Raw genomic sequence first — 11,094 nt, forward strand, 5'->3', positions numbered from 1 at the left:
ACAGGAGGAACATGAGATCAAAGCCAGCCTCAGCAATTTAGCAAGGCCCTAAGCAACAAAAAAAGGCTGGGGCTGGGGCTGGAGTTCAGTGATTAAGCGCTCCTGAATTCAATCCCTGATACAAAATAAACAAGTAAATAAGAATTAAAAACAGGCTCTCTGTTCCTCCCCGTTCGACCGGCAGCCGCATCCGCTCCTCTAGTGCAGTGCCAGGTGTCCCTGAGACATGATGGTAAAGGTTGGAGTGAACATTTGCCCATATTGGGCACCTGGTCATCAGGCCTGCTTTCAACTCTAGCAAAGTGGATTTAGTTGCCATCAATGACCCCTTCATTGACCTTCAACTGTAAGATCTACATGTTTCAGTATGATTCTACCTATGGTAAATTCAATGGCACAGTCAAGGCTGAGAACAGGAAGCTTGTCGTCAATGGAAGGTCCATCTCAATCTTCCAGGAGCAAGATCCCACCAATATCAAAAGGGGTGATGCTGGTGCTGAATATATTGTGGAGTCCACTGGTGTCTTCACTACCATGGAGAAAGCCGGGGCTCACTTGAATGGTGGTGCCAAAAGTATCATCATCTCTGCCCCTTCTGCTGATGCCCCCATGTTTGTGATGGGCATGAACCATGAGAAGTATCAACTTTCTCAAGATCGTCAACGAAGCCTCCTGTGCCACCAACTGCTTAGCCCTCCTGGCCAAGGTCAACCATGACAACTTTGGCATTGTAGAAAAACTCATGACCATATGCCGCAGTCCAGCTGCAGCAAACTAACCAGGGGGGTGACACAACTTGTGTACATTGATACAGCAGGAGTGGGAGCCGTTTATTGTAGGACAGGAGGGGTATATATACATTACACACAGCTTATCTTAATTAACATAAACTAGATATAATAGTCAACCAATAAGGAATCTCCACACTTAATGGCTCGCTGGCGTTACTTCACAAACCACTCCCTCTGGCAAAATGCCAGGTGCCATCTTGACTTGTTTACAGACCCTAACATTTCTCCCTTTTGTTTAATTTTTTTTTCCTTTTCAATGCTTTATTCACTCAAATCACTCAGTACAATTTCTTTTTTTTTAATTTTATTATTTTTTAATTGGTTGTTCACAACCTTTTGTTTAATTTAAATAACGACCATAGTGGTTATTACACAAACACCATGAATAATCTGCTACAAGCAGAAGGGGAGGATACAAAATACCACAATACCCAGCCAATTGATGGCTCCATGCAAGAAGCCGTTGGAAAAATTATACCAGCAATGACAACGTTAGCAAATATACCGAGTTACAATTTGTTATAGATTACAGTTTGTTATCTCAGTCCAGGTAAAGCAGTGTCTCAATAGATTAACTCACAGTCCAGGTAAATCACAGTCCAGGTAAGTTCACAGACCAGGTAAGTTCTGCAGGCAGCTAGCTTGATCCGAAGTCTCGTCTGTTTTGCAGCCAAAGTTTCCTCCGGTTTTCAGCAACACTGGAAATTCTTCCACCCTCGTCCTCACCGGCACTGGGACAAAGGCAGGAACTCCGGCAATGATGCTAAAGAAAATGCTGTAGCATTCCACTAAGAAAACAACCTTCTGAACAATTTAGTACATTATCTCAAGGTTTTTTTTACATTTGAAATAAGCCTTAATAGTGCTCATTACTCTTTAGCTTCCAGGTGTGGGAGAACCATTGTAGTTACTGGCCTTGGAAATGATCCAACTTTAGGGACTCAGGCTGTCTTCCACCTGCAGTGTCGGGGCAGCCCCAGATGGCCCCCCCCCCCCCCCCCCCCCCCCCGGGGAGAGTCCAGGGAGTGTTCAGGACTCAAACTGCCACTGGGCACAGGGAGCAAGAGGCTGCGAGACTGTGCCTCCAAGTCAGGATTGGATTTGGGCGCTCTCAGTGGCGTCCCGCTCCCGCTCCCCGGGCGGGGGGGGGGGGGGGGGGGGCGGGGCAGGGAAGAGCCGGCTGCTGCCGCTTGGAAAGTCCTTGCTGCGCCATGACCGGCTCTCGCACGTGGCAGCCGCCGCACCAATTCATGTACCCTCCGGTAACGAAAAGTATTCAGTAATAGCCTTTTGCTACAACTTTTTTCATGATAATCCTTCTTCTTCTGAACTTTCTTTTTCTTTCTGACTAGAGTTCCTGGGCTTTTATCAACACATGCCCTAACTATTCTTGGTTCCATTGGGGTGCCTCTTTTCCTTATCAATTTACCTAACACCCCTTCCATATTTTTATCACAAAGACAATACAATACACTGAGACAAAACAAGACACAAACATACTGCATCAATCTTCTCCATTTTCTAGAAATGGCCATTTTTCCTCTCGCCCTATCTGTCTAGGGACGAGCAGATTTGTTCCTGTCCTAACTAGGGACGGGAAGCTTTTTTGTACGGGCCATCATCTGCCGCAGTCCGGCTGCAGCAAACTAACGGGTGTGTGTGTGTGTGTGTGTGTGTGTGACGAACAACGAACAACTTGTGTACATTGATACAGCAGGAGTGGGAGCCGTTTATTGTAGGACAGGAGGGGTATATATACATTACACACAGCTTATCTTAATTAACATAAACTAGATATAATAGTCAACCAATAAGGAATCTCCACACTTAATGGCTCGCTGGCATTACTTCACAAACCACTCCCTCTGGCAAAATGCCAGGCACCATCTTGACTTGTTTACAGACCCTAACAACCATAGTTTATGCCATCACTGCCACTCAGAAGACTGTGGATGGCCCCTCTGGAAAACTGTGGCATGATGGTGATGGGGCTTCCCAGAATATCATTCCTGCATCCACTGATACTGCCAAGGCTGTAGGCAAGGTTATCCCTGAACTGAATGGGAGCTCACTAGCATGGCTTTCCATGTGCCCACCCACAATGTGTCAGTTATGAATCTGACCTGTCCCTGGAGAAAGCTGCCAAATACGATGACATTAAAAAGGGGGTGAAGCAGACATCAGAGGTCCCCCTCAAGAGTATCCTGGGCTACACAGAGGACCAGGTCATCTCCTGAGACTTTAACAGCGATACCCACTCTTCCACCTTTGATGCTGGGATGACATTGCTCTCAAAGACTACTTTGTCAAGCTTATTTCCTAGTATGACAATGAATTTGGCTACAGCAACAGGATGGTGGGCCTTATGGTCCACATGGCCTCCAAGGAGTAAAAGCCCCTGGACCACCTGCCCCAGCAGAAACACAGCGGAAGGGAGAGGCCTTCAGCTACTGGGGAGTCCTGCCCCTAATTCAGTCTCTCAACACACTGAGAATCTCCCCTTCTCCCAGTTTCCACCCCAGTCCCCTAAAGAAGGGTAGGGGCTTAGGGAGCCAGCCCTACTGTTGCATACCATCAGTAAAGTTCATTGCACCCAAAAATATATAAATAAAAATAAATAAATAAACAAATAACATTTTAAAAGCCTGCCTGGGGATGTAGCTCAGCGCTAGACCACTTGCCCAGCTTGGCACTGGGATCAATCTTCAGTGGGGCTGGTGGGGGGGCGGGGCGTGTAGGGGATTAAAAACAAATTTCATAATAGATCTTGTTAACTCATATAATGCAAATAAAACTTATTTTTTTCTTTCTAAAGTGCATCTAAAGTTATTAAGAGCTTATATGAAAAACCATTGGTGAGTCCCATTTGTTCTACCTAGTGAAGAGACTTCTGTATAGAAAATTATGTGATGAATTATTATAGGGGCTCTGTGGCACTTAAGCAAGCACCTCCCTCTTTAAAACAAAACAAAACAAAACAAAAATCTTTGTAACACCTAAGAAAATAAATGTAAACTAAAATAACAACCACGAGAGAATCTAGTTAAGAACATATTTTATGGTGTTCATTGCATATAGTACAAATGTCACTTTTTTTTTTTTTTTTTTGGTGCTAGGGATTGAACCCAGGGCCTTGGGCTTGTGAAACAAGCACTCTATCAACTGAGCTATACTCCCTACCCCAAATGTCACTTTTTAAAAATGAAGTGAAAATAAAGGGAAACCCCAGTGAGAACACTTAAAAGTTTTGCTTTTTGTTGTTTATTTTGGTGCTAGGAATCAAGTCCAGGCCTATTATTCCTCCAGCCCCAGAGATTTTTTTTTTCTACTGGAAATTTTTATTTAACATCAAGTGCTCTCATTCTTAACTAGTTGCTACTCTGCATCAATGAAAGTATGAAAAGAAATATCTTGAGGAAAAATCACAGCTTCATAAATCATAATGCAATCTAATCAAATTGTATCATCAACATTTAAATTTATTTCCACATTCATGAATACATACAAGAGTATCATGCTCCCAGTGACTCAGGAGGCTGAGGAGGGAGGATCACAAGTTTGAGGTCAGCCTGATCAACATAGCAAGATCCTGTCTCAAAAAATAAAAAGGTCTGGGGATATAGTTCTGTGGTAGAGCATCCCTGGGTTCAATTCCCATTACCATGAATTTAAAGAAGTATCATGCATCAGCAATGCTTAATAAATATTAACCAACACTGTATCCTTGCACTGGCAACATAATTAGTTTTTACCCTTAGTCTTTTTTTGTGGGGGAGAGAGGTATCAGGGATTGAATTTAGGGGCACTCAACCACTGAGCCACATCCCCAGCCCTTTTGTATTCTATGTAGAGACAGGGTCTCACTGAGTTGCTTAGTGCCTCGGTTTTGCTGAGGCTGGCTTTGAGCTCTCAATCCTCCTGTCTCAGCCTGCCAAGCCACTGGGATTACTGGCATGCGCCACCATGCTGGTCATTAGTCTTTTGACTATGGGTGCAACAAAAATGTTGTGGGTTTTACTTATGTTCACAATGTATTTTTCTTCAGACCTTAACCAAAACTACCTTGGCACCAGAAAGATGGTGGTAACCTTACAATATTAGACATTACTAAAACAGAAGTCATGTTCTGTTCATCTGGTAGGAAGCCAGTTTCACACTGAGAAGCACAAAATGATGATGTTATAGTTGAGGTTAGGCGTGTTCACAAATTTGTTCTCTTAACTATGAGAAATAGGTGTGTTCCAAAGGTTTATGCTTAGAAACAGGAATAAGAGTTTAATTGTTGCTATTAAATTGTTGCCAAAAAACTCTTGCTCATAGAAACGAGTTTGGCTTACAGCAGGACATTTTGCATTTGATTATATTACGCTGATCTATAGAGTGATGAGAACTAACTTCCTACACAAGGGTGCAATGTTCACACAGGATAGTACTAGAAATCCAGTGTGCTTAATAAGTGCCAAGTATTATAATTAATGATCTTTCCTCAGTTGCTACTCAGAGTTCCTATGGCAGTGTTAATATAAGAGCGCCTGTGTTAAATGTCCACTGTGTCCTTAATATAATCTCACAAGGCTTATGGCTGTTGATGTCAGGGGACTCAGGATTCACGTGGACATATGCCTAGAACATATTCAAAGTGACGGGTACTGCAAGCATCCACTTTTTGCAAACAGCATTGGAAGACAATGCACCAGACAAGCAACTGGAAGAAAAACTTCTACTTAGTTCAATGCCTATTTGACACTCTCCAATCTTACTACAGCTTCAACAAAACAAAAAGCAACTAACAAGGTACCACAATAGTGAAACTACAGAAGACAAAACTGAATTCTTTTTTTTAAAATATGTATCTTGTAGTTGGACACAATATCTTTATTTCACTTATTTATTTTTATATGGTGCTGAGAATCGTACCCAGTGTCTCACACGCGTGAGGCAAGCGCTCTACTGCTGAGCCACAACCTCTGACAAAACTGAATTCTTAGTTTAGAAGTCATCATTTTATTCTATTTTTTAAAATATCTTTATTTTTAATTTATTTTTTATGTGGTGCTGAGGATCGAACCCAGGGCTTCGCATGTGCTAGGTGAGTGCTCTACCACTGAACCACAATCCCAGCCCAGAAATCATCATTTTAAATCTTTGAATTGATCTTTCGTTCCTTCATCTATAAGCAAATACAATTTCCATTGAATTCTCTCTATGAAAGAAAATGCTTCAGTGTATAAGGAGAAAATAAGGAAGAAAAAAGATCTTTGTTGAGTTTGGCAACTCTCAAATGAACAAAATATGAACAGGTTTGTTTTTTTTTTTTCCATCCACTGGAGCACCAGTGTACTCTTCAGCAAAATATCTATTGAGCTAAAAGACTATACTAATTGTTCTTATGGCTAGATTTTTATCTGCCATTGTTCAAGTCAGAAGATGCTACAATTTGAAAATGATGTTATCAACAATGATTATTATCTGTCTGAGTGGGTGTTGCTGAAAAGACCGATACTAGATTACTCTATAGTTACTTGGGTTACTGGGTACAATATATTTTTCCAGTTAAGAAGTAAAGTTAGCCCTTGCCTGTCTCGTTCTATGGAGAGATGGCCTTTATTTGTCAGTTCTGACAAATAAACCCTCGTGTATATCTTAAAAAAAAAAAGAATTAAAGTTAGCCCAGTACCAAAATAATAATAATAATAATAATAATAATAATAATAATAATAATAATGAGGTTAGAAGGGCATTATGTCTGAAACTTATTCTCAAATGGTTCAGAAAAAAGTATATAAATATAAATAAATAAATGTACATATACATTTGTATATGTATATATTATTTATACATACATATGCTATAAATAGGTATATATATCATATGTATACATATATGTTGTAATGTGAAGATTACTTGGAGAACCTTTGAACTATTTTGCAAATTTTCTGTCAGAAGCCACCTGTGAACTAACTGTGCATGAACTAAAATTGCCATGGAAGCCATTAGATGGAAAAGTCTGGTATCTGGGAACTCAGAGCAACACTTATTCTGGTGAGATCACTCAGTACTTGTGAATTCCTACCTAGCTCTGACAGGTTCAGTGCTGCACTGGAGTTGGGATGACCCGCTGGAGCCACATAGACACTCATGGCTTGCCAAGATGCCAATCAACCTATTTGCTGCAAGTCCCCTGCCACACCAGAAGCAAGACTCCTCTCACTGAAACCTTATCCCTGCCTTTGATAAACTCTCCCTTAAATAAAGAACCAGAGCCATTTTCTAGTTGTTCAGTTCCAGCTCCATGTGGACTGGACCTATCAGGTCTCTGCTTCCTCTTTATCTAACTCTTGGCTCTGTCTCTTATTTCTTCACTAGCTATTTCAGACTTTATTTTTTCTCAGGTGGTTCATCACCTCCTGAGCATGAAACTGCCCTGGCAGGGTGCTGGCAGCCCTGTGATACTTTTCTGTTTATCTAAATTAAGTTTAAAAATCTTTAGTATATTTAAAATTCATGCAAATAAAATATACTTTTGGTGAGTGCAAGTTAGAATCATTTTAGTTGAGATATACTATAATGGAGTTATTATTTAAAAAAAAGAATCAAGATTAATTAAAAAACCAATTAAAATGATATGATCTGAAATTATGAAAATATGTATTTGTGAGCACTTAAGTGTATAGATTTTTTAATATTTTTTCCCACCTTTTTTTGGGTGCATTATAGTTGTACACAAAGCCACTGGGATTACGGTGGGATTTGTTGTAATACATTCATACATATACACATATAACTATATAATTTGGCCAGTATCATTCCCCAGTATTTACCCTTTCCTCTCTCCTCCTTTCCCCTGGTCCATTTTCTGAACTATGTCCCTCCAATTTTCATGAGATCCACCCCACCCATCTTTCTTTTTCTCTTTCCTCTGTAGCTTCCACACATGTGACCCTTGACCTTCTGAGTTTGACTTATTTCACTTAACAATGTTCTCAAGTTCCATCCATTTTCCTGCAAATTACATAATTTCATTTTTCTTTATGGTGAAATAAAAACTCCATTGTGTACATACATCACATTTTCTTTATCCATTCATCTGTTGATGAACACCTAAGTTGGTTCTATAGTTTGGCTATCCTAAGTTGTGCTTTAGAATAAATACCGAGAAGTGTACAGTTTCGTCACATTGTGGTTCCATTCCCAGTCTTTTTTTTTTTTTTTTTTTTTTTTTTTGCTACTATGTATTGAATCCAGGGGTGCTTAATCACTGAGCCATATCCCAGCTCGTTTTATTGAGACAGGGTCTCACTTAGTTTCTTAGGGTCTCCCTAAATTGATGAAGCTGGCTTTAAATTTATGATCCTCATACTTCAGCCTCTCAAGCTGCTGGGATTACAGGCCTATGCCACCATGACCAGCCCATTCTTACTATCTCTCTCTCTCTCTCTTTTTAAAATATTTTTAGTTGTAAATGGACACAATACCTTTATTTATTTATTTTTATGTGGTGCTGAGGATTGAACCTAGTGCCTCACATATACCAGGCAAGTGCTCTACCACTGAGCTTCAACCCCAGCCCCTATTCCTAGTCTTTTGAGGAAGCTCCACAATGATTCCCATAGTGGTTGTGCTAATTTACAATCCCACCAAGAGTGTCAAAGTGTTCCTTTTTCTTTTATGTTTATAAAAGCCTCTATTATACTCTCATTAGATAAAATGGGAGAGAATAATACTTTGTGTTTTTTATCTACCAGCTAGATAGCCAGAAAGTAAAATACCATTTAAATGTTTGGACTTTAAGCAAAAATTTCAGTAAGTTCCCTATTTTAGACCCTAGTTAATAGCAAAATTAACTTAGCTCTTCAAGGTTTATTTCTGGACCAACCACTTTTCAAGCTCATTGACCTTGAATAAGTTCCTCAACTTCTCTGGATTCATCCTCTTTACAGAACTTAAGCAGTTACATTAAATTGTCCTAAAGTTTCTTCTAACACTAACTTTCTATTTTAAGTTCCTTTTGCAAACAGAGTAATAGAAATTCTAATCGCAAGTAACATTCCAGAAATCACATGGCAAGAAGAAAGCCTAATTTTAAGAGTCAAGTAATCACATCCAGTCTAGATTCACACACTAACAAGGAATGCATCGTAGAAAAACTCTCCTGATCTTCCTAGGCACATCTGCTCTCAAGGACCCATCCTTGAGTGATCAGTTGCCAACACTCACCTCACTCTATGAAGGGTAGGGTGAGGGGGTTATAAACTCTCTGGTTTGGTCTTGGGGCTGTTTTCCATCTATCAGAGGCTAGCACACCTCCTGGAGACAAGAGGAGGAAGGAAGAAGAGGCCCTGGAATTAACACAGTCTCCACAGACATGGGACAGGAGATGACTTGGCCAAAGGATTGTTGCTACAATAGACTTTGTGTTTTGTTATTCTTCGTAGCTACCAAACACTTTCTGGTAAGTGAGAAAACACGGTGAACTCATTTGAATCCCTGCCCTTTTTATGTGATTTTTAATTATGGGGAAGCTATACAAAAGATTTGAGTACTGATCCTCTGGTTCATCAGCATGTGGCAATGATCTTAGTTTTCCTTGTGCTTTTTTACCCTGTAATAAGGCAATAGCTTTGTTTGAAGTGTCTACTTCTCTAAAACAGAAAAGAAGAAAGGACAACTCTATGGGTTGAGTTTTCTATAATATATCAGTTTTATACAGAAATAAACTTTTTTTGTATGTGTGTGCCAGGGATGGGACCCAAGGGTGCTTAACTACTGAGTCACATCCCCAGACCTTTTTATTTTTTTTTTAATTTTCGGAAAGAGTCTCACCAAGTTGCTTAGGACCTTGGTAAGTTGGGGAGGCTGGCTTTGAACTTAAGATCCTCTTGCCTCAGCCTCCAGAGCCCCTGGATTACAGGAATATGCCACCACACCTGGCAGAAAGAACTACTTTGTTAGAAAGTAGTTATTTGTTTTTATTTCCTTAACATTTATTGTTATTAGTATTATTATGTGGTACAGGGGATTGAGCCCAGGGCCTCATGCCTGCTAGGCAAACACACTACCACTGAGCTACATCCCCAGCCCTGGACACCTAAAATTCTGTTAACAGAAACATACACGTAGTGTTTATAATGTGTCAGGCTCTGTTGCAAGCACCTTACATACATGGAATTGTTTAATGCTCCCAACCACTTATGAGATAATTATTCTATTCTTCTCATTCTGTAGATGAGGAAACTGAGGCACTGGAAGTTAAACAATATACATTTAGTAAGTATTGAGGTGTGATGAACTCAAACTTGGGTGCAAGCATCCATTAGTTTTAACTGCTAGCAGTTACCTTCATGACATTTATTAGTCCTACTTTATACATAGGGCAGCAGTGATCAAACAAGAAAGCATCAGAATCACGTAAGACACTTATTTAAAGTGTGTATTTCTTAGAATCGGTGGCATTTGCCTATAATGCCAGCTACCCGAGAGGTTGAGGTAGGATCCCAAGTTTGAAGTCAGTCTCAGCATCTTAGCAGACCCTCAGCAATTTAGCAAGATCCTGTCTCAAAAATAAATAAATAAATAAATAAATAAATAAAAGGGACTGGGGATGTAGCTCAGTGGTAAACTCCCCATGGGTTCAATCCCCAGTAGAAAAAAATGTATATTTCTGGTCTGTGCACCCTATTCCCCAATCTGATTCTAGATTTGTAGTATGACTGAAAAATTTATGTTTTTATTATGTATATTTTTTGAAGGTACTGGGAGTCAAACCCAGGAACTGTACCACTGAGCTATACTCCTAATTCAATCTATCTACATATCAATATCAATATCTATCTATCTATATTTATACACTGGGGACTAAACCCAGGTGTGCTCTACTACTGAACTACTGTACCACTCAGATATTTTTATTTATTTTGAAACAAGTTCTTGCTAAGTTGCCTAGGCTGGCCTCAAACTTGCAATCCTGCTTTAGTCTCCCTAGTCGTTGGGATTACAGGTGTGTGCCACCATTCTCAGCTCCAATATATATGTATATTTTTATACCTTTATTTTATTTATTTTTATGTGGTGCTGAGGATCAAACCCAATGCCTCACACATGCTAGGCAAGCATTCTATCACTGAGCTACAATCCCAGCCCTCCTATCTATTTATTTTTATTTTTTTTATGTTGATGGACCTTTATTTTATTTATTTATTTATATGTGCTGTTGAGAATTGAACCCAGTGCCTCACACATGCTAGCCAAGTACTCTACCACTGAGCCACAACTCCAGCCCCCAATCTATATTTTAATGAGGATT

At 39.9% G+C, this 11,094-nt stretch overlaps 1 pseudogene across 1 annotated transcript; it reads left to right on the forward strand.

Moving 5' to 3' along the window:
- The first annotated feature begins 229 nt into the window (after nucleotides 1-229).
- On the forward strand, nucleotides 230-3,183 carry LOC308650169 (glyceraldehyde-3-phosphate dehydrogenase-like; annotated as a pseudogene). The gene is made up of 2 exons: nucleotides 230-758; nucleotides 2,711-3,183. The product of its transcript is annotated as a glyceraldehyde-3-phosphate dehydrogenase-like (transcript).
- The last annotated feature ends 7,911 nt before the right edge of the window (nucleotides 3,184-11,094 follow it).

The sequence above is a fragment of the Spermophilus citellus genome (assembly GCF_964194105.1).
Source record: "Spermophilus citellus genome assembly, chromosome: 5".
Classification (NCBI taxonomy): domain Eukaryota; kingdom Metazoa; phylum Chordata; class Mammalia; order Rodentia; family Sciuridae; genus Spermophilus; species Spermophilus citellus.